Here is a 19,969-nt window from a genome sequence, read left to right on the forward strand (position 1 = left end):
TAAATTATCTGCTCATCACAACACCAAACTTAAATTGTTGCTTGTCCCCAAGCAACTGAAAATCAAAATAGAATAAAAAGAAGAGAATATACTATAGACTCCAAAATATCAAAGAAACTTAGCTCCAATTAGATGAGCGGGACTAGTAGCTTTTTGCTTCTGAACAGTTTTGGCATCTCACTTTATCCTTTGAAGTTTAGAATGATTGGCATCCATAGGAACTCAGAACTCAGATAGTGTTATTGATTCTCCTAGTTAAGTATGATAATTCTTGAACATAGCTACTTTATGAGTCTTGGTCGTGGCCCAAAGCACTCTGTCTTCCAGTATTACCACCGGATACAAACATGCCACAGACACATAATTGAGTGAACCTTTTCAGATTGTGACTCAGCTTTGCTAGAGTCCCCAATTAGAGGTGTCCAGGGTTCTTAAGCACACTCTTTTTGCCTTGGATCACAACTTTATTTCTTTCTTTTTCTTTTTCTCTTTCTTTTCTTTTTTTTTCTCGTCGTTTTTTTTATATTCACTGCTTTTTCTTGTTTCAAGAATCAATTTGATGATTTTTCAGATCCTCAATAACAGTTCTCCTTTTCCATCATTCTTTCAAGAGCCAACAATTTTAACATTCTTAAAACAACAAATTCAAAAGACATATGCACTGTTCAAGCATTCATTCAGAAAACAAAAAGTATTGTCACCACATCAAACTAATTCAACTAGTTTCAAAGATGAATTCAAAATCCTGTACTTCTTGTTCTTTTGTGATTAAAGCATTTTTCATTTAAGAGAGGTGATGGATTCATAGGACATTCATAGCTTTAAGGCATAGACACTAAGATACTAATGATCATGTAATAAGACACAAACATAGATAAACATAAGCATAAAAATTCGAAAAATAGAAAATAAAAACAAGGAGATTAAAGAACGGGTCCACCTTAGTGATGGCGGCTTGTTCTTCCTCTTGAAGATCTTATGGAGTGCTTGAGCTCCTCAATGTCTCTTCCTTGCCTTTGTTGCTCCTCTCTCATGATTCTATGATCTTCTTTAATTTCATGGAGGAGGATGGAATGTTCTTGGTGCTCCACCCTTAGTTGTCCCATGTTGGAACTCAATTCTCCTAGGGAGGTGTTGATTTGCTCCCAATAGTTTTGTGGAGAAAAGTGCATCCCTTGAGATGAATCTCTCCATCTCCCATGGCTCGGAGGTGGAATCTTTTGCCTTCCCTTTCCTCTTTCTAGAGGTTTCTCCGGCCTTAGGTGCCATAAATGGTTATGAAAAAACAAAAAGCAACGCTTTTACCACACCAAACTTAGAAGGTTTGCTCGTCCTCGAGCAAAAGAAGAAAGAAGAGAGAGAGTGGTGGTGTAGGTGGGGATCCTGTGGGGTCCACAGATCCTGAGGTGTCAAGGATAATTCATCCCTGCACCAAGTGGCGAGCAAAAATGCTCCTACTGCCAATCCTGGCGTTAAACGCCGGGCTGGTGCCCATTTTTGGCGTTTAACGCCAGCTTGGTGCCCATTACTGGCGTTTAACGCCAGTCTGGTGCCCCTTTCTGGCGTTAAACGCCCAAAATGGTGCCAGACTGGGCGTTAAACGCCCATTTGCTGCCCTTACTGGCGTTTAAACGCCAGCAAGGTTTTCCTCCAGGGTGAGCTATTTTTCTTTCTATTTTTCATTCTGTTTCTACTTTTTCAATTGAATTTGTGACTTCCCATGATCATCAACCTATAGAAAACATAAAATAACAAAGGAAAATAATAAATATAACATTGGGTTGCCTCCCAACAAGCGCTTCTTTAATGTCAGTAGCTTGACAGTAGGCTCTCATGGAGCCTCACAGATGTTCAGAGCAATATTGGAACCTCCCAACACCAAACTTAGAGTTTGAATGTGGGGGTTCAACACCAAACTTAGAAGTTGGTGGTGGCCTCCCAACACCAAACGTAGAGTTTGACTGTGGGGGCTCTGTTTGACTCTGTTTTGAGAGAAGCTCTTCATGCTTCCTCTCCATGGTTACAGAAGGAGAACCTTGAGTCTTATAGTTTGCACTGTCTGCAAGCCACAGAGCTTCCTGAATAGCAAACAATTGCTCATCCGGAAAGGTTTCAGAGATCTCAGTAGGAGGGAGGGATGCTCCTGCTACTGGTTCTATCCGGGACAGGTGATCAGCTACTTGATTCTCTGTCCCTTTTCTATCTCTTATTTCTATATCAAACTCTTGCAGAAGCAACACCCATCTTATGAGCCTGGGTTTTGAATCCTGCTTTGTGAGTAGATATTTAAGAGCAGCAGGGTCAGTGTACACAATCACTTTTGATCCTACTAAATAAGATCTGAACTTGTCAATGGCATAAACCACTGCAAGTAACTCCTTTTCTGTGGTTGTGTAGTTATTCTGTGCATCATTTAGAATACGGCTGTCATAATAAATGACGTGCAGAAGCTTACCATGCCTTTGTCCCAATACTGCACCAATGGCATGTTCACTGGCATCACACATCAGTTCAAATGGTAATGTCCAGTCTGGTGCAGAGATGACTGGTGCTGTGACCAGCTTAGCTTTCAGAGTCTCAAACGCCTGCAAACACTCATTATCAAAAATAAATGGAGTGTCAGCAGCTAGTAGATTACTCAGAGGTTTGGCAATTTTTGAAAAATCCCTTATAAACCTTCTATAGAATCCTGCATGCCCCAGAAAGCTTCTGATTGCCTTAACATTTGTAGGTGGTGATAATTTTTCAATTACTTCAACTTTAGCTTGATCCACCTCTATTCCCTTGTTTGAAATTTTATGCCCAAGGACAATACCTTCAGTCACCATAAAGTGACATTTTTCCCAGTTTAAAACTAGGTTGGTCTCTTGGCATCTTTTCAGAACAAGTGCTAGATGGTTAAGGTAGGAGCTGAATGAGTCTCCAAATACTGAAAAGTCATCCATGAAGACTTCCAAAAATTTTTCTACCATATCTGAGAAGATAGAGAGCATGCACCTCTAAAAGGTTGCAGGTGCATTGCACAGACCAAAAGGCATCCTTCTGTAGGCAAATACTCCAGAAGGACATGTAAATGCTGTTTTTCTTGGTCCTGAGGATCTACTGCAATTTGGTTGTAACCTAAATAGCCATCCAAAAAGCAGTAATATTCATGACCTGCCAGTCTCTCTAGCATCTGGTCTATAAATGGTAAAGGAAAATGATCCTTCCTGGTGGCTGTGTTGAGCCTTCTGTAGTCAATACACATACGCCACCCTGTAACTATTTTTGTAGGAACCAGTTCATTCTTTTCATTATGAACCACTGTTATGCCTCCCTTCTTGGGGACAATGTGGACAGGGCTCACCCAGGGGCTATCAGAAATAGGATAAATAATCACAGCCTCTAGTAACTTAGTGACCTCTTTCTGCACCACCTCCTTCATGGCTGGATTTAGCCGCCTTTGTGGTTGAACCACTGGCTTAGCATCATCCTTGATGAGCGGATGATTTGTATACTTTTTGGCATTGTTTTTAGTATGTTTTTGATATGATCTAGTTAGTTTTTAGTATATTTTTATTAGTTTTTAGTTAAAATTCACTTTTCTGGACTTTACTATGAGTTTGTGTGTTTTTCTGTGATTTCAGGTATTTTCTGGCTGAAATTGAGGGACCTGAGCAAAAATCTGATCCAGAGACTCAAAAGGACTGCAGATGCTGTTGGATTCTGACCTCCCTGCACTCGAAGCGGATTTTCTGGAGCTACAGAAGCCCAATTGGCGCGCTCTCAACGGCGTTGGAAAGTAGACATCCTGGGCTTTCCAGCAATATATGAGTCCATACTTTGCCCAGATTTGATGGCCCAAACCGGCGTTCAAAGTCACCTCAAGAAATCCCAGCGTTAAACGCTGGAACTGGCACCTAATTGGGAGTTAAACGCCCAAACTGGCACTAAAGCTGGCGTTTAACTCCAAGGAGAGTCTCTACACGAAATTTCTTCATTGCTCAGCCCAAGCACACACCAAGTGGGCCCGGAAGTGGATTTTTATGTCATTTACTCATCTATGTACTAGTTTTCTATAAGTAGGACCTTTTACTATTGTATTACAGACATCTTGGGACATCTAGTTCTTAGATCATTTGGAGGCTGGCCATTCGGCCATGCCTAGACCTTGTTCTTATGTATTTTCAACGGTGGAGTTTCTACACACCATAGATTAAGGTGTGGAGCTCTGCTGTACCTCGAGTATTAATGCAATTACTATTGTTCTTCCATTCAATTCCGCTTGTTCTTTGTCCAAGATATCACTTGTTCTTCAACTTGATGAAGGTGATGATTGACGCCCATCACCATTCTCACCCATGAACAAAGTGACTGACAACCATTCTTGTTCTACAAGCATTTGAGGCTTAGTGAATATCTCTTGGATTCTTCGGAATCTTCGTGGTATAGGCAGGACCTGATGGCGGCATTCAAGAGAATCCGGAAGGTCTAAACCTTGTCTGTGGTATTCTGAGTAGGATTCAATGATTGAATGACTGTGACGTGCTTCAAACCTGTAACCTACTGGGCGTTAGTGACAGACGCAAAAGAGTTATTCTATTCCGGTAGGGGAGGGAACCAAACCGGTGATTGGCAGCACTGTGACAGAGTGTGTGCATTAGCTTTCACTGCGCGGATGGGAGGTAGCTGCTGACAACAGTGAAACCCTACACGAGCTTGCCATGGAAAGGAGTAAGAAGGATTGGATGAAGACAGTAGGAAAGCAGAGAGACGGAAGGGAAGGCATCTTCATACACTTGTCTGAAGCTCTTACACCAATGATATACATAAGTATCACTATCTTTATCTTCTATGTTATTTTCGTTCATCATCATATACATCTGAGTTTGCCTGACTAAGATTTACAAGATGACCATAGCTTGCTTCAATACTAACAATCTCCGTGGGATCGACCCTTACTCACGTAAGGTTTATTACTTGGACGACCCAGTGCACTTGCTGGTTAGTTGTGCGAAGTTGTGTAATGCCATGGTATTGAGCCACCAAGTTCTTGGAGCCATTACCGGGGATTATTTGAGTTGTGAAAAAGTATTGTTCACAATTTCGCGCACCAAGTTTTTGGCGCCGTTGCCGGGGATTGTTCAAGTTTTGAGCAAGCTTTTGGTAACATCAGTGCCAAGATCCGGCAACAACATCAAGTTTTTGGTGTTATTGCCCGGGATTGTTTAGGCTGGACAACTGACGGTTCATCTTGTTGCTTAGATTAGGTATTATTTTTTTCGAAATTCTTGAAGATGAATTCTAGAGTTTCATGATGATTTGTTGAAATCTGGCTGGCTGAGAAGCCATGTCTAATTTCATTGGACCGAGGTTTCAACTTATCATCACAAGAGCTTGTTGATCTTGCTTTTGGAGCAGTGATCTGCTAAGATTTGGCTGGCCTCTGGCCATGTCTAGTGTTTTGGACCGAAGCTTTCTTTGAAAGCTTGGCTGGCTGTGAAGCCATGTCTAATTCCTGGACCGGAGTCTTAGACTAGCATTGCACTGATTCCTGGAATTCTCATTAAGAATTTTGATACCTTTTCCTACTTAATTTTCGAAAAACACAAAAAAATTACAAAATCATAAAAAGACCAAAAAAATTTGATGTTTCTTGCATAAGTTCAGTGTCTCATCCTAAGTTTGGTGTCAAATGCATGTTTTTGTTATAATTTTCGAATCCATGCATATATTTCTTTGTTTTGATCTTTGAATTCTATTGACTTGAAGTATTTTGTGTGTCTCATATGCATTTTCATATTGTTAGTGTCAGTAGTATACAAACTGCTAAGTTTGGTGTCTTGCATGCATGGTTAATTGATTCATTTTGCATTTTGATTATTAAAAATCCAAAAATATTTTTAATTTGTGTCTTTTCAAGTCAATGATACAAAGAATTGAAGATTCAGAACATACTGCAGAGGAATTATACAGAAAAAGCTGAGCATTCAAAAATGCCCAGTGAAGAAGGCAGACTGGCGTTTAAACGCCAGCCAGGGTACCTGGTTGGGCGTTTAACGCCCAAAAAGGGTGCATTTTGGGCGTTAAACGCCAGAATGTATACCATTTTGGGCGTTTAACGCCAGGATGGGCTAGGGGGAAGATTTTTTTTCAAAATCAATTTTTTTCAAGTTTTCAAAGTTTTCAAAATCAAATCTTTTTCAAATCATATCTTTTCAATCAAATGTTTTCAAAATCAATTTCTTTCCTTTTTAAAAGATACTTACTAACAATTAATGATTTGATTGAACATCTCAAAAATTGTTGCCTTTTCTGTTGAGAAAGGTTTTATGTTTGAATCATATCTTTTCTTGTTAGGCAAGTCATTAATTTTTAAAGTCATATCTTTTCAAATTGTTTTCAAATCATATCTTTTAAAATTGTTTTCAAATCATATCTTCTCAATCACATCTTTTAAAACCATAACTTTTCAATTAAATCTTTTAACCACATCTTTTTCAAAATAGTTTTCAATCAAATCTTTTTAATTTCTAATTTCAAAATCTTTTTCAAAAATCACTTGATTTCTTTTTCACTTTTAATTTTCGAAAATTATCAATCAAATTTTCAAAATGTTTTCAAAATCTTTTAAATGAATTTTCAAAAATTCTCTTCCCTCCTTCCCACATCCTTCTATTTATGGAGTACCACTCCTTTTGAATGCACAATTCGAACCTTATCTAACTAAAGTTCGAATTCTTCTTCCTTCTTCTTTCTTCTATTTTTCTTTTCCTCTGACACCTAAAGGAATCTCTATACTGTGACATAGAGGATTCCACATTTTCTTGTTCCCTTCTCTTTCTTATGAGCAGGAGCAAAGACAAAGGCATTCTTGTTGAGGCTGATCCTGAACCTGAGAGAACCTTGAAGCGAAAGCTAAGAGAAGCCAAAACACAACTCTCTTTAGAGCACCTGACCGAATTCTTCAAGGAAGAAGAACAATGGCCGCCGAAAACAACAACAATGCCAACAATGCAAGGAAGGTGCTTGGTGACTTTACTGCACCTACTCCTGATTTCTATGGGAGAAGCATCTCTATCCCTGCCATTGGAGCAAACAACTTTGAGCTTAAGCCTCAATTAGTTTCTCTAATGCAACAGAATTGCAAGTTTCATGGACTTCCAATGGAAGATCCTCATCAGTTTTAGCTGAGTTCTTGCAAATCTGTGACACAGTCAAGACTAATGGGTTAACCCTGAGGTCTATAGACTGATGCTATTCCCTTTTGCTGTGAGAGACAGAGAATATGGTTGGACTCCCAACCTAAAGAAAGCCTGGACTCTTGGGAAAAGCTAGTCAATGCCTTCTTGGCAAAGTTCTTTCCACCACAAAGATGGAGTAAGCTTAGAGTGGAAGTCCAACCTTCAGAAAGAAGGATGGAGAATCCCTCTATGAAGCTTGGGAAAGATACAAACAATTAATCAGAAGATGTCCTTCAGACATGCTTTCTGAATGGAGCATCATAGGTATTTTCTATGATGGTCTCTCTGAACTATCCAAGATGTCTTTGGATAGCTCTGCTGGAGGATCTCTTCATCTGAAGAAGACGCCTGCAGAAGCTCAAGAATTGATTGAAATGGTTGCAAATAACCAATTCATGTACACTTCTGAAAGGAATCCTGTGAACAATGGGACTAGTCAGAAGAAAGGAGTTCTTGAGATTGACACTCTGAATGCCATTGGCTCAGAACAAGATATTGACTCAACAAGTCAATTGATTTCTCAAAGTCTGTCTGGAATGCAAAATGCACCAAACAGTACTAAGGATGCTTCATCTGAGGAAGAAGCTTATGATCCTGAGAACCCTTCCATGGAAGAGGTGAATTACCTAGGAGAACCCTATGGAAACACCTATAATTCTTCATGGAGAAATCACCCAAATCTCTCATGGAAGAATCAAGAGAGACCTCAACAAGGTTTCAATAATAATGGTGGAAGAAACAGGTTTAACAATGGTAAACCTTTTCCATCATCTTCTCAGCAACAGACAGAGAGCTCTAAGCAGAATACCTCTGACTTAGCAACCATGGTCTCTGATCTAATCAAAACCACTCAAAGTTTCATGATTGAAACTAGATCCTCCATTAGGAATTTGGAAGGACAAGTGGGTCAGCTGAGCAAGAAAATTACTGAACTTCCCCCAAGCACTCTCCAAGTAACACTGAAGAAAATCCAAAGGAGAGTGCAAAGCCATAAATATGGCCGAATTCTGGGAGGAAGAAGAGGCAGTGAACGCCACTGAGGAAGGCCTCACTGGACGTCCACTGGCCTCCAATGAGTTCCCCAATGAGGAACCTTGGGAATCTAAGGCTCAAACTGAGACCATAGAGATTCCCTTGGACTTACTACTGCCTTTCATGAGCTCTGATGAGTATTCTTCCTCTGAAGAGGAGGAGTATGTCACTGAGGAGCAAGTTGCTAAATACCTTGGAGCAATCATGAAGCTGAATGACAAGTTATTTGGAAATGAGACTTGGGAGGATGAACCTCCTTTGCTCACCAAGAACTGGATAACTTGTCTAGGCAGCAATTGCCTCAAAAGAGCAGGATCCTGGGAAGTTTTCTATACCTTGTACCATAGGCACCATGACCTTCAAGAAGGCCTTGTGTGACTTGGGGTCAAGTATAACCTCATGCCCCTCTCTGTAATGGAGAAATTAGGATCTTTGAGGTGCAAGCTGCAAAAATCTCACTAGAGATGGCAGACAACTCAAGAAAACAAGCCTATGAACTTGTAGAGGATGTTCTGGTTAAGGTTGAAGACCATTACATTCCTACTGATTTCATAGTCCTAGAGACTGGGAAGTGCATGGATGAATCAATCATCCTTGGCAGACCCTTCCTAGCCACAGCAAAGGCTGTGATTGATGTTGATAGAGGAGAGTTGATCATTCAAGTGAATGAAGAATCCTTGGTGTTTAAGGCCCAAGGATATCCCTCTGTCATCATGGAGAAGAAGCATGAAGAGCTTCTCTCAAAACAGAGCCAAACAGAGCCCCCACAGTCAGACTCTAAGTTTGGTGTTGGGAGGCCACATTCAAACTCTAAGTTTGGTGTTGGGAAGTTCCAACACGGTTCTGAGCATCTCTGAGGCTCCATGAGAGTCCTCTGTCAAGCTAATGACAGTAAAGAAGCGCTTGTTGGGAGGCAACCCATGTTTTATAATTAATTATTTTCTTTTGTTATTTATCTTTTTGTAGGTTGATGATCATAAGAAGTCACAAAAACAATGAAAAAAGCAAAACAAAATGAAAAACAGGAAGAAAAACAGCACACCCTGGCGAAGAAGAAGCTGGCGTTCAAACGCCAGTAATGCTAGCTGTTGGGCGTTTAACGCCCAGTCTGGCACCATTCTGGGCGTTTAACGCCAGAAAGGGGCACCAGACTGGCGTTAAACGCCAGTAAAGGGTAAAAACCTGGCGTTAAACGCCAGGAATGGGCACCAGCCCGGCGTTTAACGCCAGAAAAGGCTCAAAACATGGATTTTGATGCCATTTGGTGCAAGGATGCCTTTTCCTTGACACTACAGGATCTGTGGACCCCACAGGACCCTACCATCACTCTCTCTCTTCTTCCCCCATTCACCAATCACCTCAACACCTCTTCCCCAAAAACCCCTCACCAACCTCACCCTTCAAACCACTTTCCCTCCCAAACCCACCCTCAAATGGCCGAACCCTCACCCCCCTCTCTCCTATAAATACCCTTCTCCAACCCTTCATTTTCACACAACCTAAACACCCTTTCTTACCCTTCTTGGCCGAATACCCACCATCTCCCTCTTCCTCATTTCTTCTTCTCTCTCTTCTTCTTCTTTTTTGCTCGAGGACGAGCAAACATTTTAAGTTTGGTGGTGAAAGCGTTGCTTTTTTTCGTTTTTCCATAACCATTTATGGCATCCAAGGCCGAGAAACCTCTAGAAAGAGGAAAGGGAAGGCAAAAGCTTCCACCTCCGAGTCATGGGAGATGGATAGATTCCTCTCAAGGGTGCATCAAGTCCACTTCTATGAAGTTGTGGCCTTGAAGAAGGTGATCCCCGAAGTCCCTTTTCACTCAAAAAGGGTGAATATCCGGAGATCCGCCATGAGATCCGAAGAAGAGGTTGGGAAGTACTACCAACCCCATTCAAGAAGTCGGAATCTTGATGGTTCAAGAGTTCTATGCCAATGCATGGATCACCAAGAACCATGACCAAAGTGTGAACCCGGATCCAAAGAATTATCTTACTATGGTTCGGGGGAAATACTTGGATTTTAGTCCGGAAAGTGTGAGGGTGGCGTTCAACTTGCCTATGATGCAAGGAGATGAGCACCCTTACACTAGAAGGGTCACTTTGATCAAAGGTTGGACCAAGTCCTCACAGTCATATGTGAAGAGGGCGCACAATGGAAGCAAGATTCAAGAGGAAAGCCGGTCCAATTGAGAAGGCATGACCTCAAACCCGTGGCTAGAGGATGGTTAGAGTTCATACAACGCTCAATCATTCCCACTAGCAACCGGTCCGAAGTTACCATAGACCGGGCCATCATGATTCATAGCATCATGATTGGAGAAGAAATAGAGGTTCATGAGGTTATAGCCCAAGAACTCTATAGGGTGGCGGACAAGACCTCTACCTTGGCAAGGTTAGCCTTTCCTCACCTCATTTGTCACCTCTGTTATTCAGTGGGAGTTGACATAGAGGGAGACATCACCATTGATGAGGACAAACCCATCACTAAGAAAAGGATGAGTACACAAGAGATCCCACTCATCATGAATCCCTGAGATTCCTCAAGGGATGATTTTCCTCCACAAGACTATTGGGGGCAACTAAACACCTCCCTAGGAGAGTTGAGTTCCAATATGGGACAACTAAGGTGGAGCACCAAGAACACTCCATTCTCCTCCATGAAATTAGAGAAGAACAAAGAATCATGAGAGGAGCAAAGGCAAAGAAGAGACATTGAGGAGCTCAGCACTCCATAGGACCTTCAAAAGCAGGAAGAGCCGCCATCACTGAGGTGGACCCATTCCTTGATTTCCTTGTTCTTTATTCTCATGTTTTTCGATTTTTATGCTTTATGTTATCCATGCTTGTGTCTTGTGATCATTAGTGTCTTAGTGTCTATGCCTAAAGTTATGAATGTCCTATGAATCCATCACCTTTCTTGAATAAAAATGTGCTAATTGAAAAAGGAAGAATTGCATGAATTTTGAATTTTATAATAGTTTAATTATTTTGATGTGGTGGCAATATTTTTGTTCTCTGAATGCATGCTTAAACAGTGCATATGTATCTTGAATTTGTGGTTCATGAATGTTGGCTCTTGAAAGAATGATGAAAAAGGAGACATGTTACTGAGGATCTGAAAAATCATTAAAAATTATTCTTGAAGCAAAAAAAAAAAAAAAAAAAAAAAAGAGAGAAAAAGCAAACGAAAAAAAAAAAAATTTCGAAAAAAAAAAAGAAAAAGAAAGAAATAAAGTTGTGATCCAAGGCAAATAAGAGTGTGCTCAAGAACCCTGGACACCTCTAATTGGGGACTTTAGCAAAGCTAAGTCACAATCTGAAAAGGTTCACCCAATTATGTGTCTGTGGCATGTATGTATCCGGTGGTAATACTGGAAAGACAGAGTGCTTTGGGCCACAGCCAAGACTCAATAAAAAGCTATGTTCAAGAATCATCATACTTTACTAGGAGAATCATTAACACTATCTGGATTCTAAGTTCTTAAAGAAGCCAACCATTCTGAATTTCAAAGGATAGATTGAGATGCCAAAACTGTTCAGAGGCAAAAAGTTAAAAGCCCCGCTCATCTAATTAATACTGATCTTCACAGATGTTTTTGGAATTTATTGCATATTCTCTTCCTTTTATCTTATTTGATTTTCAGTTGCTTGGGGACAAGCAACAATTTAAGTTTGGTGTTGTGATGAGCGGATGATTTGTATACTTTTTGGCATTGTTTTTAGTAGTTTTGATATGATCTAGTTAGTTTTTAGTATATTTTTATTAGTTTTTAGTTAAAATTCACTTTTCTGGACTTTACTATGAGTTTGTGTGTTTTTCTGTGATTTCAGGTATTTTCTGGCTGAAATTGAGGGACCTGAGCAAAAATCTGATCCAGAGACTCAAAAGGACTGCAGATGCTGTTGGATTCTGACCTCCCTGCACTCGAAGCGGATTTTCTGGAGCTACAGAAGCCCAATTGGCGCGCTCTCAACGGCGTTGGAAAGTAGACATCCTGGGCTTTCCAGCAATATATGATAATCCATACTTTGCCCAAGATTTGATGGCCCAAACCGGCGTTCAAAGTCACCTCAAGAAATCCCAGCGTTAAACGCTGGAACTGGCACCTAATTGGGAGTTAAACGCCCAAACTGGCACTAAAGCTGGCGTTTAACTCCAAGGAGAGTCTCTACACGAAATTTCTTCATTGCTCAGCCCAAGCACACACCAAGTGGGCCCGGAAGTGGATTTTTATGTCATTTACTCATCTATGTACTAGTTTTCTATAAGTAGGACCTTTTACTATTGTATTACAGACATCTTGGGACATCTAGTTCTTAGATCATTTGGAGGCTGGCCATTCGGCCATGCCTAGACCTTGTTCTTATGTATTTTCAACGGTGGAGTTTCTACACACCATAGATTAAGGTGTGGAGCTCTGCTGTACCTCGAGTATTAATGCAATTACTATTGTTCTTCCATTCAATTCCGCTTGTTCTTTGTCCAAGATATCACTTGTTCTTCAACTTGATGAAGGTGATGATTGACGCCATCACCATTCTCACCCATGAACAAAGTGACTGACAACCATTCTTGTTCTACAAGCATTTGAGGCTTAGTGAATATCTCTTGGATTCTTCGGAATCTTCGTGGTATAGGCAGGACCTGATGGCGGCATTCAAGAGAATCTGGAAGGTCTAAACCTTGTCTGTGGTATTCTGAGTAGGATTCAATGATTGAATGACTGTGACGTGCTTCAAACCTGTAACCTACTGGGCGTTAGTGACAGACGCAAAAGAGTTATTCTATTCCGGTAGGGGAGGGAACCAAACCGGTGATTGGCAGCACTGTGACAGAGTGTGTGCATTAGCTTTCACTGCGCGGATGGGAGGTAGCTGCTGACAACAGTGAAACCCTACACGAGCTTGCCATGGAAAGGAGTAAGAAGGATTGGATGAAGACAGTAGGAAAGCAGAGAGACGGAAGGGAAGGCATCTTCATACACTTGTCTGAAGCTCTTACACCAATGATATACATAAGTATCACTATCTTTATCTTCTATGTTATTTTCGTTCATCATCATATACATCTGAGTTTGCCTGACTAAGATTTACAAGATGACCATAGCTTGCTTCAATACTAACAATCTCCGTGGGATCGACCCTTACTCACGTAAGGTTTATTACTTGGACGACCCAGTGCACTTGCTGGTTAGTTGTGCGAAGTTGTGTAATGCCATGGTATTGAGCCACCAAGTTCTTGGAGCCATTACCAGGGATTATTTGAGTTGTGAAAAAGTATTGTTCACAATTTCGCGCACCAATCCTCCAATAGGATCTTGTGCATGCATCTTGCTGGGCTAATGCCCTTAAGATCACTTATGGACCACCCAAGAGCTGTCTTGTGTGTCTTTAGCACTTGAATTAGTGCTTCCTCTTCCTGTGGATTCAAAGCAGAGCTTATGATCACTGGAAAAGTGTCACCTTCTCCCAGAAATGCATATTTCAGGGATGGTGGTAGTGGCTTGAGCTCAGGTTTAGGAGGCTTATCTTCTTCTTGAGGAATTTTTAGAATTTCTTTTATTTTCTTTAGTTCCTCCAGATCAGGCTGAACATCTTTAAAGATGTCATCTAGCTCTGATTCAAGACTTTCAGTTATATTGACCTCCTCCACCAAAGAGTCAATAATATCAGCGCTCATGCAGTCATTTGATGTGTCTGGATGCTGCATAGCTTTGACAACATTCAACTTGAACTCATCCTCATTTACTCTCAGGGTTAATTCCCCTTTTTGGACGTCAATGAGGGTTCGTCCAGTTGCTAGGAAAGGTCTTCCTAGAATGAGAGTTGCACTCTTGTGCTCCTCCATTTCCAGCACTACAAAGTCAGTGGGAAAGGCAAATGGCCCAACCTTGATAATCATGTCCTCAATTATGCCTGATGGGTATTTAATGGAGCCATCAGCAAGTTGAAGACATATCCGGGTTGGTTTGACCTCTTCAGTCAAGCCGAGCTTTCTGATAGTGGATGCAGGTATTAGGTTGATACTTGCCCCAAGATCACATTGAGCTTTCTTGGTACAAGTACCCTCTAATGTGCATGGTATCATGAAGCTTCCTGGATCTTGAAGCTTTTCTGGTAAGCTTTTCAGAATGACTGCACTGCATTCTTCAGTGAGAAACACTTTTTCAGTTTCTCTCCAATCCTTCTTATGACTTAAGATCTCTTTCATGAACTTAGCATAAGAAGGTATTTGCTCAAGTGCCTCTGCAAACGGAATCTTTATTTCAAGAGTCCTTAGATAGTCTGCAAAGCGGGCAAATTGCTTATCCTGTTCCGCTTGGCGGAGTTTCTGAGGATAAGGCATCTTGGCTTTATATTCTTCAACCTTAGTTGCTGCAGGTTTATTTGCTACAGAAGTGGTTGGAAAAGCCTGCTTAAGGGGGTTGTTATCAGCATTTGCAAGTGTCTGACCCCTTTGTGGCGTTTGAACGCCAGACTTGGCTAGCCATTGGGCGTTTAACGCCAACTTTTCCCCCTTTTCTGGCGTTTGAATGCCAGAACTGGGCAGGGAATGGGCGTTTAACGCCAGCTTTCCCCCCTTTCTGGCGTTTGAACGCCAAGAGTATTCCTCTCTGGGCTCTTACTGTCCTCAGAGGGATTTTGGACAGTGGTTTTGTTATCCTCTGTCAATTGTTCCTTTATTGGCTTTTTGCTACTTTGAGTAGTGTTATTCAATGTCTTCCCACTCCTCAGTTGAACTGCTTGGCATTCTTCTGTTATCTGTTTAGATAACTGCTGTTTTGTCTGATTCAACTGTGATTCTATGTTCTTGTTAGCAATTTTAGTTTCTTGGAGCATCTCTTTAAATTCTGCTAACTGTTTTGTCATCAGGTGTAATTGCTGATTAAGCTCAACCATCTGTTCTTGAGGATTAGGATCAGTGGCTACTGCCATAACTTCTTCTTTTGTAGAGAACTCATTGCTAGAGTACAAATGTTGATTTCTAGCAACAGTATCTATAAGCTCTTGAGCCTCTTCAATCATCTTCCTTATATGTATAGATCCACCAGCTGAGTGGTCTAGAGACATCTGAGCTTTTTCTGTAAGCCCATAGTAGAAGATGTCTAACTGTACCCACTCTGAAAACATTTCAGAGGGACATTTTCTTAGCATACCTCTATACCTCTCCCAGGCATTATAAAGGGATTCATTATCCTCTTGTTTAAAGCCTTGGATGTCCAGCCTTAGCTGTGTCATCCTTTTTGGAGGGTAAAATTGATTCAGGAATTTGTCTGATAACTGTTTCCATGTCTTTATGCTTGCTGTAGGTTGGTTATTCAACCACCTGTTAGCTTGATCTTTTATAGCAAATGGAAACAGTAATAGTCTGTAGACATCCTGATCCACCTCTTTATCACGTACTGTGTCAGCAATTTGTAAGAATTGTGCCAGAAACTCAGTTGGTTCTTCCTGTGGAAGACCGGAATACTGGCAATTTTGCTGCACCATGATAATGAGTTGAGGATTTAGCTCAAAGCTGCTTGCTTTAATGGGAGGTATACAGATGCTACTCCCATATGCAGCTGTAGTGGGGTTAGCATATGACCCAAGAGTCCTTCTGGACTGCTCAATTCCACTTAGATCCATGATGGAGAAAGGGAGATGATGTGGATATTATTTTTTTTTATTAAAAGTGACCGAAAGGAAAAAAAATAAATGGAAAATAAATAAAATTTTGAAAACTGAAAGAAAATAAGATCAAAGCAAATTGAAAACTAAATCAATTACTTAATTAAAAAGATTTTGGAATTAGCAATTAAAAAGATATGATTGAAAATATGATTGCAATTAAAAAGATTTGATTTTTGAACAAGATTTGAAAAGATCAATTTTTGAGATTAGAATTTTGACTTGACTAAAAAAAGATATGATTTTGAAAATCTTTGACTAAATTAATGCAAAATTTCGAAAATTATGAGTAAAATAAGGAAAGGATATTTTTTTGATTTTTAAATTTTAATGAGGAAAGAGAAAAACAACAAAAAAGAAACTAAACTTAAAAATTTTAGATCAAAACAAAGAGAACAAACAAGAAAACTTTGAATGTCAAGATGAACACCAAGAACAGATTTTTTTGAAAAATTTTTAAGTGAATAAAAGCACAAAAGACACCAAACTTAAAATTTTTAGAAAATCAAACACAAATTTTCGAAAACTTAAAGGAAAACACAAGGAAGACACCAAACTTAAAATGTGAAACTAAAATCAAATAAAAGACTCTAAACCAACAAAAATAAAACAGTCCTAATCTAAGCAACAAGATAGACCATCAGTTGTCCAAACTCGAACAATCCCCGGCAACGGCACCAAAAACTTGGTGCACGAAATTGCAATCACACTTTTGCAATCCCGCACAACTAACCAGCAAGTGCACTGGGTCGTCCAAGTAATACCTTACGTGAGTAAGGGTCGATCCCACGGAGATTGTCGGCTTGAAGCAAGCTATGGTTATCTCGTAACTCTTAGTCAGGATATCAATAATTATCAGGTTTGATTGTAAAAAGCAAAAGAACATGAAATAAATACTTATTTTGCAGTAATGGGGAACAGGTTGAGGTTTTGGAGATGCTCTGTCTTCTGAACCTCTGCTTTCCTACTGTCTTCTTCTTCAAACACGCAAGGCTCCTTCCATGGTAAGCTGTATGTAGGGTTTCACCGTTGTCAATGGCTACCTCCCATCCTCTCAGTGAAAATGTTCAACGCGCTCTGTCATAGCACGGCTAATCATCTGTCGGTTCTCAATCAGGTTCGAATAGAATCCAGTGATTCTTTTGCGTCTGTCACTAACGCCCAGCCTTCAGGAGTTTGAAGCTCGTCACAGTCATTCAATCCCTGAATCCTACTCATAATACCACAGACAAGGTTTAGACCTTCTGGATTCTCTTGAATGCCGCCATCAATTCTAGCTTATACCACGAAGATTCTGATTAAGGAATCCAAGAGATATCTACTCAATCTAAGGTAGAACGGAGGTGGTTGTCAGGCACACGTTCATAGTTGAGAATGATGATGAGTGCCACGGATCATCACATTCATCAGGTTTAGGAACAAGTGATATCTTAGAATGGAAGCAAGCATGATTGAATGAAAAACAGTGGTAATTGCATTAATCCATCAAGACACAGCAGAGCTCCTCACCCCCAACCATGGGGTTTAGAGACTCATGCCGTAGAAGATACAATGAGAAACGTGTAAAGTGTCATCAGGTACAGATACAATGTCAAAAGATCCTATTAATAGTGAACTAGTAACCTAGGGTTTACAGAAATGAGTAAATGACAGAAAAATGCACTTCCGGGCCCACTTGATGTGTGCTTGGGCTGAGCATTGAAGCATTTTCGTGTAGAGACTCTTCTTGGAGTTAAACGCCAGCTTTTGTGCCAGTTTGGGCGTTTAACTCCAATTTGTATGCCAGTTCCAGCGTTAAACGCTGGGAATTCTGAAGCTGATTTGCAACGCCGGTTTGGGCCATCAAATCTCGGGCAAAGTATGAACTATTATACATTTCTGGAAAGCCCAGGATGTCTACTTTCCAACGCCGTTAAGAACTCGCCAATTGGGCTTCTGTAGCTCCAGAAAATCCACTTCGAGTGCAGGGAGATCAGAATCCAACAGCATCTGCAGTCCTTTTAGCCTCTGAATCAGATTTTTGCTCAGATCCCTCAATTTCTGCCAGAAAATACCTAAAATCACAGAAAAACACACAAACTTATAGTAAAGCCCAGAAAAGTGAATTTTAACTAAAAACTAATGAAAATGTAATAAAAACTAACTAAAATATACTAAAAACATACTAAAAACAATGCCAAAAAGCGTATAAATTATCCGCTCATCACACTTAGTCAAAATTTTTTTAAAATAAGTTGTTTCTTGTTAGTCAAGTCAAGATTTCAATTTTAAAAATCTTATCTTTTCAAAATCTTTTTCAAAATCAAATCTTTTATTTTTCCTTTTGTTATTTTCGAAAATTTTTTTAATTAATTTTCAAAATCTTTTTCTTATCTTTATTTCATGATTTTTGAAAACTTTACTAATAATTAATGTGATTGATTCAAAAATTTGAAGTTTGTTACTTTCTTATTAAGAAAGATTCAATCTTTAAATTCTAGAATCATATCTTTTAGTTTCTTGTTAGTCAAGTAATTAATTTTAATTTTAAAAATCAAATCTTTTCCAAAATATCTTTTTCAATTATATCTTTTCAAAATATCTTTTTCAAATCATATCTTTTTCAAAATCAATTTCAAAATCTTTTCCAACTTCTTATCTTTTCAAAATTGATTTTTAAATCTTTCTTTCAACTAACTAATTGACTTTTTGTTTGTTTCTTATCTTTTTCAAAACCACCTAACTACTTTTCTCTCTCTAATTTTCGAAAATTCCTTCTTCTTTTTCAAAATTCTTTTAATTAACTAATTGTTTCAAATTTTAATTTTAATTTTATTTCTTCTCCTAATTTTCGAAATTCTCCTCTTCTCACCTCTTTCTATTTATTTTATTTATTTACTAACACTTTTCTTCATCTCAAAATTTGAACCCTCCCTTCTCCTTTGTGTTCGAATTTTTCTCTTCTCCCTCTTCTATTCTTTTTTACTTTTACTCACATCAAGAAATCTCTATGCTGTGACATAGAGGATTCCTCTTCTTTTCTGTTCTCTTTTTTTTTCATATGAGCATGAGCAAGGACATGGACATTCTTGTTGAAGTAGATCCTGAACCTGAAAGGACTCTGAAGTAGAAGCTAAGAGAAGCTAAGGCACAACAATCCAGAGAAAACCTTACAGAGAATCTCGAAAAAGAAAGAGACATGGCCGAACCCAATAACAATAGTGGAGGCGCAAGGAGGATGCTTGGTGATTATACTACACCTACTTCAAATTTTTATGGAAGAAGCATCTCAATCCCTGTCATTGGAGCAAACAATTTTGAGCTGAAGCCTCAATTAGTTGCTCTAATGCAACAGAACTGCAAGTTTCATGGACTTCCATCAGAAGATCCCTATCCGTTTTTAACTGAATTCTTCCAGATCTGTGATACTGTTAAGACTAATTGAGTAGATCTTGAAGTCTACAGGCTCATGCTTTTCCCTTTTACTGTAAGAGACAGTGCTAGAGCATGGTTGGATTCACAACCTAAAGATAGCCTAGACTCTTGGGATAAGCTGGTCACGGCCTTCTTGGCCAAGTTCTTTCCTCCTCAAAAGCTGAGCAAGCTTAAAGTGGATGTTCAGACCTTCAAGCAAAAAGATGGTGAATCCCTCTATGAAGCTTGGGAAAGATACAAGCAGTTGACCAAAAAGTGTCCTTCTGGCATGCTTTGAGAGTGGACCATTTTAGATATATTCTATGATGGTCTATCTGAGCTTTCAAAGATGTCATTGGACCATTCTACAGGTGGATCCATTCACCTAAAGAAAATGCCTACAGAAGCTTAAGAACTCATTGACATGGTTGCAAATAACCAATTCATGTACACCTCTGAGAGGAATCCTGTGAGTAATGGGTGATACGTAAAATTTTGATTTCACGTACAACCGGCAAGTATACCGGGTCGTATCAAGTAGTAAAACTCACTGAGAGTGAGGTCGATCCCACGAGGATTGGTAGATTAAGCAACTTTAGTTAAATGATAGATTTAGTCAAGCAAACATGGTTTTGATTTTATGAACATTGT

General features: G+C 39.6%; 1 non-coding gene across 1 annotated transcript; it reads right to left on the reverse strand.

The window, feature by feature from the left end:
- Positions 1-19,505: 19,505 nt before the first annotated feature.
- On the reverse strand, positions 19,506-19,609 carry LOC130970897 (small nucleolar RNA R71). The gene has a single exon (XR_009082143.1). It is a non-coding gene; the product is annotated as a small nucleolar RNA R71 (small nucleolar RNA).
- Between the last annotated feature and the right edge of the window lie 360 nt (positions 19,610-19,969).

This window comes from Arachis stenosperma, chromosome 3 (genome assembly GCF_014773155.1).
Source record: "Arachis stenosperma cultivar V10309 chromosome 3, arast.V10309.gnm1.PFL2, whole genome shotgun sequence".
Taxonomy (NCBI): Eukaryota; Viridiplantae; Streptophyta; class Magnoliopsida; order Fabales; family Fabaceae; genus Arachis; species Arachis stenosperma.